This window comes from Solanum stenotomum, chromosome 2, assembly GCF_019186545.1.
Source record: "Solanum stenotomum isolate F172 chromosome 2, ASM1918654v1, whole genome shotgun sequence".
Lineage (NCBI taxonomy): Eukaryota > Viridiplantae > Streptophyta > Magnoliopsida > Solanales > Solanaceae > Solanum > Solanum stenotomum.
The window spans coordinates 13,741,137-13,758,737 of NC_064283.1; the positions used below are offsets into that span (position 1 = coordinate 13,741,137).

General features: G+C 32.6%; 1 long non-coding RNA gene across 1 annotated transcript in view; it reads right to left on the minus strand.

Moving 5' to 3' along the window:
• LOC125854207 (uncharacterized) overlaps positions 1 to 16,742 on the minus strand; it is a 137,686-nt gene extending 120,944 nt beyond the window's left edge. The window contains exon 1 of the long non-coding RNA XR_007445389.1: positions 16,708 to 16,742. This is a non-coding gene — a long non-coding RNA (uncharacterized LOC125854207). The remainder of the gene's footprint in view (positions 1 to 16,707) is intronic.
• Positions 16,743 to 17,601: the final 859 nt, after the last annotated feature.

Below are 17,601 nucleotides of genomic sequence, written 5' to 3' on the forward strand. Positions count from 1 at the left end.
TAGTTTTCAGAAAAGAGTAATAGCTTTCTAAATGAAGCAAGCAGGGAAACTGAGATTTCCAAGATAACCTTTGAGCTAAGTTTTTGAGCAATTATCTCAAATCAGCAGAAAGAAGTATGTTTTTTTAAAACATAAGAGCTAGTATATTTTTGGGAGTAGTATTGAGCACCGATATGGGGGAGAGTTCAGACAACTCACAGCCTCCATAAACCATGTAGCCACCATGGGTAGAAAAGGGTCATACTTTTTAGATGAACCTTTTTCGAAATAGACTAGTGGATCCATTAGGCAGTTCAGGTTCTATACCTTTGGTCGGTTATAGGATGCGCTGGCAGCGTGAGGTAGATCGATGTATCATCACTATAGCTCTTATGTGATGGTTGTCGGTTAGAGAAACTCCCACAGAAGTTATTGTATTTTTATATACATCAGTTTATTGAATATTTATATACTTTTCAGAGTTATGTTGAATCCTTGCGTACACACAGATTTGACAGCATGTTTTTAAACATTTTGTTTCTTTATATTGCACTTGTTTTAAATTGCTTTATATTGAAATGAGTTCAGTCATATTTAGTTGAGTATTCAAAGTTGAGTATCCAGAGTTGAGTATCCAGAGTCGAATATCATATCCTTGAGTTGAGTATCTAATCTTGGAGTTAAGTATCTTATCCTTGAGTACTTCTGAGTTGAGTAAGTTTGAGTAGTTTGGAGTATTCCTTGAGTTGAGTAAGATTGAAAAGAGGCAAGTATGTTTCTTTTTTATCAAGTTTCAAGCTTATGTTTATGTTTTAGAATTCCCCTTACATGCTCGTACATTCCACGTACTGAGCCATTTGGCCTGCATCTTCTCATGATGCAGACACAGGTATTCAGGATCATCAACAAGAGCTTCGTTGATACATCCGAAAGTTCGAATTAGCTATGGTGAGCCTCATTGCTTCCGGAGGATTCCATTTACTTTCAGTTGTTAGGAGGTCGTGGGTATTGTCCACACTTCCATCATTGTCATTTAGAGGCTTCATAGATGAACAGTAGAGTTTTAGAAGTATTCATTTATTTTGTTAAATGTTTTAAAGACTAAAGTTGCCTTTTTATGGTGAGTTGTATATATTCTATTATACAGAGTTTTCTTTGGACTTAAAGTTTGTATTTAAGTTTTATGAACTTTTATTTCAGTTTTTAAGCTTTGTATGCTTGAATCAGTTTTCCGCTTGTAGTCAGCCATGATGAGGGTTCGCTTGGGGACCAGCAATGGTCTTCGAGTGCCGGCTACGTCCAGGGTGTAGGCTCGGGTCGTGACACTAACTTAGAAATCCAACCAGAAATTACATTAATTGTTAATTTTAGAAAGTATTCTATGTATTAAGCATAAAGTTTTCAAGCAAAGGTATAGACATGAAAAATTGAAGTTGAAATTAATAATTTGAGTGTCCTTATCCCTGAATTTGCGAAATCATTAAATCTTATATTACTTACATAGTAATTTCTTTGTGCCATTAATATATATTTTAAAACACACCTAGTTAGCTGATTATTTGAGATTTAAGATACTTTTCTAGGTAAGATTATGAAAGGGACATGCTTCCTATACAAAAAATTACTATTTATATATTTTACAAGGCAAAGCGCTAGTAATGAAGATAGTGAAATTACATGGAAAAATAAAATCAATTTTCTCTTCAATTGGTTAACTATTCTTTTAAAATAAATTGAACATTTCCTAGAAATGTATAACAAATTAATTAGAAGTCATCCTGATTAATCTACAAACCCACACAAACCTATTACCCCAACAACGCACACAACTATGCAATAATAAATAAAAAAACTATATAGAAAATTAGATTTCAGTAATTTAAATTAGCATGAAAATTATTTTCCTAGCTCATCCACACACACAATTTCTTAATAACACACATGACTTCACATTAAAATTAACAATCCGAAAATTACTTTTTTTTAATTATTATTTGCACAACAAAATCATACAACAATTTTTTTTTACTCAAACCCCAAAAACCCACACTCACACATTCCATGCAAGAAATAATTAACGGTCTTCCTTTAATCTTGCATAAGCTAATTACTCAGAAATTCAACTAAAGTTACATGAAAACTTTCATGACCATAAACAAAAGCCACAAAACTATAAATACCTTAACATAGGTACTCCTCAAAATATCACAAGCTAAAAGCAACAAAGCATTAATATACTCCCTCATATTCATAAATACTAATAGAAGAGATTGTTGAAGTACTGTGTGATCATTTCATCTAAAATTTAAGTTGTTAGAAAGAACGACACAGTTTTATTTACTAGTTATATATATATTATCAACAAAGATATGGAGAATAATGGAAAGGGCAAAGAAGGCACATCAAAGAATGGAAGTGTGTTTCCAAAGAAAGATAAGAAGTCAGTGAAGGCAATGGCTATTGAAAAGATAGGCAAAATTGAGGTGTCCACTTTCAAGAATGATAAGAAAAAGATTAACCCCTCTGATGGCACCTCCTCTTAGTCCCAATGAACTTGTTTTTTGATTTTTTGGATTGTGGTAATATTATTGAATAAAGTATTTATGTAATTCATATGGATTCCGATAGTTTAAATTATATACAATGACAATATTGTAAAGAATGTTTACACAATTTACTTGATTCCTTACTGTACTGTTGATGCATGCAAGTTAAATTCATCAATAAATTAATGTTCAGTATTATGTTATTTTTGTGATGTTTCTTTAGTTAATTATCCAACAAGCTAAGGACGTTGTATGTTGTTATACGAGTCTCCATTTCCGTTTATTAATTTTCCTCTTTCAATAATGCTACTTCTTTGTTAATTGTTTTTTATACTAAAGTGGACTAGTCACTTTTTTATTTTCAAATAAGGTGAAACTCCTATAAATACCTCAACATATATATGAACTCCTCAAAGCATCACAACATAAAGCAACAAAACAATACACTATACTTCCTCATATTTAATTAATTATTTGTAAGAGAAGAGATATGGAGAATAATGGAAAGGGCAAAGTAGGCACATCAAACAATGAAAGTGTGTTTCCAAAGAAAGATAAGAAATCAGTGAAGGCAATGGTTACTGAAAAGATAGGCAAAACTGTGGTATCCACTTTCAAGAATGATAAGAAAAAGATTAACCCCTCTTATGGCACCAACTATTCTTAGTCCCAATGAACTTGTGTTTTTTGGATAGTGGTATTATTATTGAATAAAATATTTATGTAATTCATATGTATTCCGATAGTTTAAATTATATACATTGGCAATATTATAAAGAATGTTTACATGATTTCTTACGTACGATACTGTTAATGCATGTAAGTTAAATTCATCAATAAATTATTGTTTAGTATTATGTTATTTTTGTGATACTAATTATTCTACAAGCTAAGGACGTTGTATGTTTGTATAGTCTCCATTTTCGTTTATTTAATTTTCCTCCCCAATAATGTTACTTCTTTGTTAATTTTTTTGTTTTATACTAAGTGGACTAGTCACTTTTTTATTTTCAAATAAGGTGAAAATTTAAGGTATTATATATTAAAATCACATTCTATAATGCCGAAGGGAACACTTACAAACGCTAAAAAAAAATTGGTTATCTTATCAATACTTCTATTTCATACGCAACAATGCAATATTAATAAAGTAACATATATAATAGCAATGAAAATTATGAATATAGTAAGTAGTAAAAAAATTCAGGGGACATCAAGCTGGTGCACATTTTTTAAAACACATCTAGCTAGTTGAACGATAAAAGATGAGTTGTAATGTGAGTTGGGAAATTGAAGAAAATAACTTAGAGGAACAAGACAGAATCACACGTGTGAACTTGGTCCTCCATATGTGTTCCCTAACCATTGTTATTGTGTAACTAACTTTCCATTAATTAGTTAAGGCAGTTACAATTAGGTGTAAGTCAGTTTGAATAGCTAAGTGTGATTAGATATCACAACTACTATAAAGAGGAGATCTACAATGTAACTACACAATATTTGAATAACAAAAATATTCTTCTCCTCATTCTTCTCTCTCTTCTTCTTCTTCTTCTTCTTCTTCTTCTTCTTCTTCTTTCATAAATAACTTCATGGTATCAGAGCTTTATCAACTGGTATTCCTAGTTGAATAAATCAATCAACAATTCCGCTAAGATTGATCGATCACAAGTGTGCAAAGAAACGCAATGACGAACGGCACAAATGCTACAACAATTTTTGGCTCAAATGCAGAATCAAGTTCAGGAGCTGGAACTAGAAATCCAACTTCAGCTATTGATTATAATCATCCCCTATTTCTCCACTAGTTTGATGTAAGTGGAAATCAGATCATATCTTTTCAATTAAGTGGTGCTGAGAATTATTCTATGTGATATAGGTCGATAAAGGTAGCCCTGTTAGGAAGAAATAAAATAGGATTAGTGGATGGATCATGCCCAAAGGATAAATTTCCAGGATTAGAAAGTATCTGGGAAAGGGTGAATGTTGTTGTATTATCCTAGCTCATGAATTTTGTAGAGAACGGGCTTCTTGGAAGCATCATGTATGCAACATATGCTAAAAATGTCTGGGAGGATCTGTATAAAAGGTTTAACAAGATAGATGGGTCAAGAACATTCAATTTACATCAAGAGATTGCCACTATAACTCAACGAACAAGTTTTGTGTCTGTGTACTTCTTAAGATTGAAAGGACTGCAGGAGGAATTTGAAGTTGTGGTGCCTACCCCCTCATGTGAATGTGACAAATCCAAAGAGTATGTGGTACATCTGCAAAAACTCAAATTATTTCAGTTCCTTATGGGGTTAAATGACTCTTACTTACAAGCAAAGTCTTAGATCTTGTTGATGAGTCCACTACTATCAGTAAATCAAGCATATTCAATGGTTATGTCTGATGAGAGTAAAAAATCAGTAGTGGCTACAACAGAAATATTAGGTTCTAATCCTAGTGTTGGACAACAAGTGTATGAGTTAGCTATGTACTCAAGAAATGGTGGTACTCAGAAGGTCAAGAAGGTTGGGAATCTGTATTGTGATTGTTGTAAGCTTAAGAATCACACTAGAGATATGTGTTACAAGTTAATAGGGTACCCTCAAGATTTTAGGTTAAAAAATAAAGAACCTAACACTTCATATAATGCAATGATGGAAGGTACAGGGTCTCAAGAATAGGTTCCTGTTCCTCACAAAGATCTGACTACAGATCATTCTACTCAACTCACTGCAAGTGACTATGGCAGACTTCAAATGGAGGGAACAATCAATTAAAACCTTGTCATCTATCAAAGGATCAATATCAACAATTGCTCCAGTTTCTAAACAAAGCTCCAGAACAAGTTCATTCAACTAATGTAGTAGGAAATGGATCAGGTACAAACACTTGTTTCAACTCCACTACCAATATTGGTTCTATTCCTTGTTGGATTATTGATACATGTGCTACTAATCACATAGTGTCAGATTTGAACTCTTTAAATAAGTCCACTATTTGCAAGGTTGATAAACCAAAGAAAGTACATTTACCCAATAGTGATGTTTCCTTAGTTGAGTTTATTGGCTCCAATGTCCTACCTAACAATGATGTGGTCACTGGAATTCTCCAAGTACCACAATTTCAATTTAATCTTTTATCAGTATTTAAACTCACTAAGGAACTGCACTGTTCTTCTCCTTTTTTTCCTAACTTCTGTATATTTCAGGATCTCTCACATGGGAAGGTGAAAATTATTGGTAAAGAAGATGGTGGACTATACATACTGTCAAGCAATACAAGTTCAAGAAATGTCAATAATGCAACTAGTTGTTCTATTCCATTACTAAAAGTAGATTCTAAACTAAATATAGACTTGTGGCATAGAAGATGTGGGCATGTTAAAGAAAATGTTGTCATCAGATTTAAGTAGTATAACTGAGACACTTAATAAATGCACTATTTGTCCTTGTGCTAAGCAAACAAGGATACATTTCACAGTTAGCACCTCTAAAAGTTTTGCATGTTTTGATTTAGTTCACATGGATCTATGGGGTCCTTATAAAACCTCCACTTATGATGAAAAAAAAAACTTTCTTACCGTGGTAGATGGCATGTCTAGATATACATGGGTTTTTCTGTTAAAACTAAAATTTGATATGTGTACCATTGTTCAACAATTCCTAGTCCATGTTAAAAACACAATTTGATAAAACTATTAAGTGCATAAGGACTGATAATGGTACAGAATTCTTGAATAATGTGTGTTCAACCATGTTTACTTCTTTAGGCATAGTACATCAAACTTCATGTACTTATACTCATCAGCAAAATGGTATTGTTGAAAGGAAACATAGGCATAATCTTGTGCTTACAAGAGCTATTAGATTTCAAGGAAACATTCCAATTAAGTTTAGGGGTTTATGTGTTCAAGCTGCAGTATATATTATAAACCGAATTCCTAGTCATGTTATTAATAACAAAACTCCTTTTACAAAGTTATTTAGAAAACAACCTACATTGTCACATATCAGAGTGTTAGGCAGTTTGTGTTTTGCTAAAATTATACAAGAACCTGATAAACTAAAGAGTAGGTCCATAATGGTTGTTCATTTAGGCTACACAACCACTCAAAAAGGTTACTTGTTATATGATCTAACTTCTTATGTTTTCTTTGTACACAGAGATGTAATATTCAAGGAAGACATATTTCCTTTCAAAACAGAAGATCAACAACATACACCTCTGTTCAAGTGTAACATCCAACAATTTAAAATGAATATGAAGAAGCTTGAATTTGGAAATAGTCATTTTTGGCAAAATTTAAAATCTGGAAATTTGGCAGTCCAGAATTTGGAAATTTGGCTAAGTTCAAAAATCTGGAAATTTGGCTAAGTGTGGAAATCAGTGAGTTTTTGGCCAACTTTGAACAGTCTTAACTCCTAGCTCAGGATGAGTTAGGAGTAGTTCCAGTTATGGTTGTGAAGCTTGTGGAACGATCTTTCCAACGCCACCGAGTTTGCTCGATTCCGAGTTCGTATGAGCGAGTTATGCCCTTTGAAAGTTGGGGCAATTGGCAGGGAGTCCGTCCGGAAATTTAAGGGCATTTTGGTCTTTTCACAAATCATTTCTTTTGAGGTTATATTGTGTGTTAGGCTGATTTGGATCATTTTATCCCATTTTAAAAGAGAGAAAGTTAGGGTTCTTGAGAGTGAAGAAGAGAAGAAGAAGAGAAGAAGAGGAGATCAAGGAGATTCGTCAAGATCATCGTGGATTTTCGTCGGGGGTGATACCTATCAAGGTATGTGAGTCTTTAGTGTGGGTTAATCCTTTCCCCCCACACACCAAGCTCATTTTTTATGATTTGAGAAGAGATTGGATTTGTTGTTGAAGTTGTTGAAGTTGTTAGTTGTTGTTGATGTTGTTAGTTGTGTTGTGGAAGTTATTGTTGGTTGTGGGACATGATTGGGTTGCGTATTTGAGTTGAAATATATTGTATAATGAGGGATTTTATGATCCTTAGTGCTGGTTGGTTCATACCCCCACACACCAACTCGTTTTTAATTCCAAGAAAAGATTTATTTTGGTTGTTGAAGTTGTTGGTTGTGTTGTTGAAGTTCTTGCTGATTTGGGACAGAATTTAGTTGTGTTTTTTAGTGGAATCCACTGTATGTTCAGGGGTTTATGACCCCAAGTGTTTGGTAAAAGAACCTTTGAAGTTAAGACGGTTAGAGTTGGCATCATGAAGGAGAAAAGGAAGGCTGCTTTCAGGGAAACAAGTCTGCGTTGCAGCTGTGTTCCTTCTGTGAATAGAATCTGATCTGTTTTCAGAATTAAATTTCGAAATTTTTCTTAAGTCTAGCTGTCCTAAATTATTCCTAATCATCATGGGGTCTTTCCAAACACAAATCATTACCCTTGAATTCAGAATCCAAGTCAAGTGAAGTTAGTTTCCAATTCAAGTGAAGTTAGTTTCCAAGTCAAGTCGAGTTAGAAGTCAAGTGAAATTAGAAGTCAAGCTTAGAAGTTAAGAAGTTAGTTCAAGCAAGTCCTCCAAGCTTTTCAAGAGTCTTTATTGAACGTTTTAACTTCATTCTAAGGCTCAAGTTGCAAGTCAAGTAAAGAGTAAAGAGTCAAGAGTTTAAAGTTGAGTTCATTTCTCAAAGTTATTAGGGAACTATGTATTCCCAAAGAAGTTTTAAAGAAATGTCTTTACATTTAAACAAGGTTGGAAACTGAGATTTCCAAAGAGCCTTCGCGCTAGTTTTGAGTAATTATCTCATATCAGCAGGAATAAATATGTTTTAAAAACATAAGAGCCAGTACATTTTTGGGAGTAGTATCGAGCACCGAATTGGGGGAGCGTTCAAAGAACCCACAGCCCCCATAGAACCATGTTAGCCACCATGGGTAGAAAATGATCATACTTTTTAGATGAATCCTTTCCAGATTAGACTAGTGGATCCATTAGGCAGTTCAGGTCTTATACCTTTGGCCGGGTATAAGATGTTCTGGCAGCGTGAGGTCAATCGCTGTATCATCACTATAGCTCTTACGTGATGGTTGTCGGTTAGAGAAACTCCCACAGCAGTTATTGTATTTTTATACACAGAAATTATTGTATTTTATATACATCAGTTTTATTGTATTTCTATATACATCTCAGGCTTATTGTATCCTTGTATACACATAGAGTTTATAGCATATTTTAAACAGTCTTTCTTTATATCGCACTTGTTTTAAATTGCCTTATATTGAAAGAAGTCAGTCAGGTTGAGTTGAGTTGAGCAAGGTAAGCTTTTCAGTTTCTTCCAGATTCCCTTCTAGCCTATGTTGCTTAGTTTTCCAGCTCGCATACTCGTACATTACATGTACTGATGCCAGTTGGCCTGCATCGTCTTATGATGCAGATACAGGTACCCCGGATCAACATCTTGCACGTCGTTGATCCAGCTGAGCACTCCAGAGTCAGTGGTGAGCCTCCTTGCATTCCGGAGGACTCAATTATTTTGTGTTCTTAGTTTTTGTTTTATTAGGATGTTGCGGGGTCTGTCCCAACATCCATCTCAGTATTTTAAGGGCTTCTTAGACAGACAGTCAGTCAGTTAGTTTTGAGTCTCTCATCTATGTATAAATGTAAATATTCTATTTTGAGACTCGAGTTGCCTTTGTGGCAAGATGTTATAAGTTAAGTTGTAATTGTAACCTTGCGTTTGCATTGAGTTTTCTGTTGAGTTAGGTTCCGCTGAGTTAAGAAAGCCAGGCCAAGGGTTCGCTTGGGGCCAGAAATGGTCTCTGGGTGCCGGTCCCGTCCAGGGTGTAGGCTCGGAGCGTGACATCAGGTTCACTGGTTTAAATGATGGACAACCAGCTTCTGTCACTAAATCACCACATCAATTAATCATTGTTGATCAGGATCAAAGAACAGGTTCATCTGAGGAGGTGTCTGCGGAAACCATTAATCCTGCACTTAATATAGATCAGGTTCCTGAAACAGGTCCATTGGTGAAACAAGAAGAAAATAGAAGATCTACAAGGGGAAAAAACCACCACTATGGAAGAAAGATTTTATATCTCTCCTTGCTAAACATACTCCATATTCTTTGGACAAATACCTGTCATATGACCAGGTAAATCATTCATATCAAACATATTTGTCTAATATCTCTGCCAATACAGAAACTACAAGCTACAAAGAAGTTGTTTCTGATCCTAAGTGGGTTGAGGCAATGCAATTTGAGATTGATGCACTATAAAATAATCATACATGGGAAGTAGTTACTCTTCCAAAGGGAAAGGTGCCTATAGGATGCAAATGGATCTATAAGATCAAATATAAGAGCACAGAAGAAATAAAGAGATATAAGGCAAGGCTAGTAGCAAAAGGTTATAGCTAAAAGGAAGGAATTGATTATAAGGAGACATTCAGTCCAGCGGTAATGATGAAGACTGTGAGAACAGTACTAACTATTGCAGCTCAAAGGCAATGACATTCATTAGATGGATGTGTTCAATGATTTCCTACAAGAGGACCTACTTGATGAGATTTACATGGACCATCCTCAGGGATTTAAGAGTCAGGGGGAGAATAAAGTGTGTAGACTCACTAAATCCCTCTATGGGCTAAAACAAGCACCAAGTCAATGGAATGCAAAACTCTCTCTGGCATTACTGAAATTTGAGTTCAAACAAAGTGAATATGATCACTCTTTATTCATCAAGAAGACAACAATAGGTATGATACTTGGTTCTCATCTATGTGGATGATATGTTGATCACTGGAAGTAATCTACTTCTAAATGAAGAAACAAAGGATCAGTTGAAGCAAACTTTAAAAATGAAAGACTTGGGAGAGTTAAGGTACTTCTTAGATATTGAGTTTGCTAGATCAAAGCAAGGCATTCTAATGCATCAAAGAAAGTATGCACTAGAATTAATTTCTGAAACTGGTCTAAGTGCAGCTAAATCAGCTAGAAATCTAATTGATACCAACTCCAAATTGACTACCAAACAATATGATGAAGAGACACAGATGACAGAAGATGATCCCTTAACTAATCAAGGAGATTATCAAAGGATAGTGGGCAAACTACTTTATTTAACCATGAAAAGGCCTGACATCTCCTATGGGGTTCAAACATTAAGTCAATTTCTACAACAGCTTAAGAAGTCATGTATGACTGCCGCATTAAGGATTGTGAGATATGTGAAAAACCAACCAGGACTAGGTCTACTACTTCCAGTTACTCAAAGAATACTATCATTGCTTATTGTGATGCAGATTGGGCCTCTTGCCCTCTAACAAGAAGGTCAATAACTGGTTACTTTGTGCAGTATGAAGGGTCTCTAGTTTCACGGAAGTCAAAGAAACAAAAAACTGTTTCTAGAAGTTCAGCTGAAGCTGGATACAGGAGCATTGCAATCACTGTAACAGAAATTATATGGTTGAAAGGTTTAACGAAGGAACTCAATATTGAAGTTTCACTACATATCAACATACACACTAACAGCAAAGCTGCTATGCAACTTGCAGCCAATCCAATCTATCATGAGAGGACTAAACACATTGAGATTGATTGTCATTTTATAAGAGAAAAATCACACAAGGGTTAATGTCTACCAAGTACATTCCTACACAAGATCAACCAGATGATCTGCTCACTAAAGGACTCACAAAAGTGCAACTTCAACATCTTAGCTCCAAGCAAGGAGTTTTGAACGTCCTCTCACTTTCTAGCTTGAGGGAGAGTGTTGAGAATGAGAAGAACAAGACAGAATCAAATGTGTGAACTTGGTCCTCCATATGTGTTCCCTAACCACTGTTACTGTGTAACTAACTTTCCATTAATTAGTTAAGACAGTTACAATTAGGTGTAAGTCGGTTAGGATAGCTAAGTGTGATTAGATATCACAACTACTATAAAGAGGAGATCTACAATGTAACTACACAAGATTTGAATAACAAAAATATTCTTCTCCTTCTTCTTCTTCTCCTCCTTCTTCTTCTTCTCCTTCTCCTTCTCCTTCTCCTTCTCCTTCTCCTTCTTCTTCTTCTTCTTCTTCTTCATAAATAACTTCAGTACTGAAGAGTAGATCTTTGTGCTTTTAAAAAGAAATACTTCTTTTAGTTACTTAAAAAGAGCGACGATCTCTTGTACTATTGTGATCGCTCAACTTGACTTTGGCTAAAGATGTGATTAATTGATGGATTTTTGGACCAAACTTATTTTTCGTTTTCACTAATTTATTTCCTTTGTCCTGATATTAATATTAATTTATTAATTTGCAGAATTATTTAAAATTTACAAGGAAAGAACCTGTTTCTTTCGAACAAAAAGGTATCTGCCTTCGTTAGAAACTAAATTTACCCCCTTTCCAATAGTCACCATCGTACCTGTTGATGACTATAAATTCTCTCAGAGGCTTCACCTCATCTGGCACAATATTAAACGAAATTTGCTTCTTACTAAAAGCAAAAAGAATTCTTTTATTTCTTCTTTTTTTCTTGGCATAAGTTTTCAAATAAAAACAACAAGTGTCGTGTTATTTACTCTGTTTGTTGCTAAAATTTTATAATATTGATTGCTGATATTGGGAAACAGTGTCCTGGGACAAATTAATCCAAACCCTTGACAAGTGTAAGAGTATTGGTTTTTTTTAAAAAAAAAAAACACAATGAATCTGTATACTTACTTTATTTTTCTTTGATTATTTTCATTTCTATTTATATATTTTGGTTGTAGAAATAACTTTTTTTTGTCATCTAAGATTATTATAGGTACGTGCTTCCTTTTTTAAAAAAAAACTAGAATTTATATATTTTACGAGGCAAAACTAGTAATAAAGATAGTGAAATTACATGGAAAAGTATAATCAATTTTCTCTTTGATTGGTTTAAGTATTTTTTTTAAAAAAATAAACTATTATCATAAGTATTACGGAGTACTTGAACATTTCCTAGAAATGTAAAACAATTTCATCGTCAACTGAAAATTGATAAATACACATGAATTATTATTAAAATAAAAGTCATCCTAATTAATTTACAAACCCACACAAATCTATTACCCCTCCAACACACAAACACCTATTAGTTTTCAGTAATTTAAATTAACACACTCACACAAACACATATTCCATTTCAAGAAAAAAATTAGTTTTTGATAATTTAGCTTGGACAATAAATACATAATATCCTAGCTCAAGTACCAGAGTTAATTTCTTGGATGGTCATTCAAGTTATGAAAATTACATATTAAATCTTTTTTCATTTTTATTTGGACAACAAAATCATTAAACTATAATTTTTTTGACTCAGAAATATCCAAAAACCCACACTCACACATATACATAAGCTAATTACATAGAAATTCAACCAGAGTTACATGAAAACTTTTATGACATTATAAACAAAGGCCTCAAAACTCCTATAAATACCTTAATTAACATATAAACTCTTCAATTCATCACAATTGTTAAAGCAACAAAGCAATATACACTACACTTCCTCATATTCATAATTAATTTTAAGAGATATGGAGAATAATAATGAAAAGGGCAAAGTAGGCATATCAAAAAATGGCAGTGTGTTTCCAAAGAAAGATAAGAAGTCAGTGAAGGATTGGAAATGGTTGTTGAAAAGATAGGCCAAACTATGTTGTCTCCTTTCAAGAATGATAAGAAAAAAATTAACCCATCTACTGGCACCTCCTCTTAGTCCCTTAACTATTTGGATTGTGTTTATATTATTGAATAAAGTTGTTGTTTTGATTCTGTTGTATTACTAGGGTTTAGCTTATATACATCAATAATACTATTGTATAAAGAACTATGTTTACATGGTTTAACTGAATTTTTATGATATTGTTGATGTATATAAGTTAAACTCATTAATAAACTATTGTGTATGTATTTTGTTATTTTTGTGAGGGTGATATTTCCTTTGTTAATTATCCTTCAAGGACGTTGTATGTTGTAATATTAGTCTCCGTTTTAATTTATTATTTTGACTCTTTAAATCGTATTATTGAGTTGTTAACTTATTTTTTTAAAAAAAAAAAAAAAAAAAAGTGTACTCAAATTTTGGAGAATTTTAGTAGCTAAGTTGATTTGCTATTTGAATTTTCACCTTTTTTGTGGAGATGACAATGGGGCGGATGTGGGGTGAGGTGATTTTAAGGTTGTGCGGGACATGTTGAAATATTTTTTTTAAACTAATGCGGGGCAAGTTGTGTGTCTATGACGGTTTTATGTGGGTTCAAACTTAATTTAAAATTTTTACATGATATAAGAGTGATAGAGCACCTTTCACAAGTAAGAATACACAAATCTCATGACAAATTCATTATTTTTATTCAAACTATAATATCAATTAAAAGTTTCTTTGAAGTAACTAAAATATTGAAGATAGTAAATGAAAATAGTTCAATCAAAACTAATACAATTTCTCACATGCTTTCTAATTGATCTCTAAAAAATAAAATTTTAAATTATATTATCAATTAAATTAATACAACTTAATGAGAAAATAATTTTATTTTTCATATCAAACTTAATTAAAAAGAAAAATTATTGAAAAAATCTATGTGGGCAGGTTTATGCCAAGATGGAGCGGGTTGAAAAATAAAAAAACTATGAGCAACTTGCACATATAGCAAACACAAAATTCATATTTGTATGCTATAGCAAAGTTTGCATAATTGCGCTCCATAGCAAACATAAATATATATATTTCGCTATACATATACAAAAGAAAGCAATTGTATAATCTGCTTTGGTATACATATACAAAAAGATCAATTGTATAAAGTGGGAGAGGCGAGTGAGCGAGCGAGATCTGGGAGAGTGGCAAGCGAGATCTGGGAGAGTGGCGAGCGAGATCTGGGAGAGGGGAGAGAGGGGAACGAAAATACATGTATATATACAATTTTCATGCATTTTATTCATTTGCGTTTTTGTATAAAGTGAGAGAGGCGAGTGAGAGAGCGAGATCTGGGAGAGTGGCGAGCGAGATCTGGGAGAGGGGAGAGAGGGGAACGAAAATATATGTATATATACAATTTTCTCTTGCTTTATGCAAACACAAACGCAATTTATACAATTTGCGTTTTTTGTATAAAGTGAGAGAGGCGAGTGAGAGAGCGAGATCTGGGAGAGGGGAGAGCGAGATCTGGGAGAGGGGAGAGAGGGGAACAAAAATATATGTATATATACAATTTTCTCGCGCTTTATACAAACACAAACGCACTTTATACACTTGCGTTTGTATAAAAAATGAGAGAGGCGAGGGAGAGAACGAGAGTGGCGAGCGAGATTCACCAGGAGTGAGGTGAAATAGCAACAGTTTGCTATGAGGTACAATTAAATCAAACTATATTTACAGCATTTAATTTGAATTAATAGTTTGCTATTATATACAATTTTCCCAAAAACTATATGTGACGTGAAGTGGGGCGGGTTAAAGCAAAGTCATATAATCTCATTGGATAGTAAAGAGGAAAATATATCGGACGTGGAATACAAAATTTAAATTTAGAAAAATACTCCCTCCGTCCCTAATTACTTGTCCACTTTTGAATTGGCATACCTATTAAGAAAACAATGATTGACATAATGAGTTTACCATTTTACCCCTATGAAGTGGATAAATTCAAAATATAAGATTTTCAAAAAAAATTACCTTTTTCAAAGTGATTAATTGATGGTATAATAGATAAAAACAAAAAGAAGTCGTCAGCCATGGAAACAACGTGTGTTGGATGGATACATTTTCAATTAATGATGTCATATACGTATTCAATTCAATTTTTTAATGTAATAGACATGAAAAGTTGAAGTTGAATCAACAATTTTAGTGCTTATCCTCAAATTTGTGAATAATTAAATCTTATATTATTTACATATGAATTTCTTTTATGCCATTAATAAATCTTTTAAAATATATCTAGCTGATTTGAGCTTTAAGATATTTTTCATGTAAAATTATGATAGGGACACATTGCCCCTTAAAAAAAACAATTATGAAAATGAAGATAGTGAAATGACACGGAAAAGTAAAACTAATTTACCATTTGATTAATTCTATAAAATTAATTAACAAGTTTGAAAGTTAATAAATCTTAAATATAATGAAATTCCACTTCCAAAACCTTAGTAGTGGTTAATTATTTCTTAAAAATAAGCTAATATCATGAGTAATACGGAGTACTTCATTTCCAAGAAATGTATATATATATAACAATTTCATAGGTCGTTAATTGAAATTAATAAATAGAAAAAATCAAAATTAATTCACTCATCCACACACAAACCCACACAAACCCATTCCCATCCAATCCAAAACACACATATATACGCACACCCCATGTAATAATAAATTATTATGTTCAAGAATTGTTGTCCACTATACTGACTTAGCACAAGGATTAAAAAGCAGTAAATGATAGGGTAATTTTACCAAATCACCCTTATTAAAGTTAAGTTGTCTAAAGATTTAAAAATAAATACTAGTATTTAATAGCAAAGGTAAAATAGACACAACATGACATTGATTTTATAAACTGAACAAGTATTATTGGACATCCCAAGATACTATAGTGGACAAGTAAAAATGGACGGAGAGAGTAAATAGGAGTAATATATTTTCAATTTTTAATAACACACAGGCTTCCATTTAAAAACCCCAAAAACTCACACAAACACATATTCCATGCAAGAAATAATCAACAATCTTCTTTTAATCTTACATGAGCTAATTACTCAGAAATTCAACCAAAGTTACATGAAAACTTTCATGACCATAAACAAAAGCCACAAAACTCCTATAAATACCTTAACATATGAACTCCTCAAAACATCACAAGCTAAAAGCAACAAAGCATTAATACACTTCCTCATATTCATAAGTACTAAGAGAAGAGATTGTTGAAGTACTGTGTGATCATTTCATCTAAAAACTTAAGCTGTTACAGAGAACGACACAGTTTTATTTACTTAATTATATATATTATCAACAAAGATATGGAAAATAATGGAAAGGGCAAAGATGGCCCATCAAAAAATGGAAGTGTCTTTCCAAAAAAAGATAAGAAATCAGTGAAGGCAATGGTTGTTAACAAAATAGTGAAAGCTACCACCTCCTCCTTCAATAATGATAAGAAAAAGATTAACCCCTCTGGTTAATTAATGAAATTTGTTTCAGTTGCCTTACCTTGTGCTAATATTGATCAATAAACGTATTTATTTGATTCAAAAATATTCTAGGCGAGTTGAACTTATATACATCGATAATATTGTAAAGAATACTATTACACTATTTTCATGATTCTTTACCTTGTGTTGACGTACATAAGGTAAGCTCATTAATAAACTATGATTAAAGTATTTTGTGTATGTTTTAATGAGAGTGATTTGATTTGTTAGTTAATTATCCTTCAAGGATATTGTTATACGATTCTTCGTTTTCGTTTGTTAATTTTCCTGTTTGATCTCTTTATTGGATATCGATGGTGCTATATATCTACATTGAAACTCCAATTAAATCTGAATCGCATGCTATAATTTTTATAGTAAAGTTGATAACTCATACTTCCACTTTCCATATACTCAGACGTAAATATCAACCTTAATTATTCAATGGGTTTTGATATTTTTCATTAGCGTCTGCTTAATATCAAAATTGCTTATTGAATTTATGTTTATATATGATCGATAATAGGCTAAAAGATCCAATTAGGAACTTTCAAATAATTTCTCCAACCAATTAATATCAATGAATTTACATCAACAGATCAATGGTTTTTGTCCAAATTAAAATTCATTTTCTAGGAAATGTTGATGATTTTACTTTAATTAAACCTCTTATTTGATTATACCTGCTATTTATTTACCACAAAGGTATTTATGAATATTTCTTAATAAAAAAATACCGCATTTCTTTGTAATTTCAAAGATAAACAAGTTACCTTCTACAAAAGGTAAAAACAATTTGATAATATAAACAATATTTATATCATCTACCGATCGACTTTTGAAATATTATTATTCTGGTATAAAATTTAAAAGATCTAAATTGTGTGCATCGATAATATAAAGATTTATAATT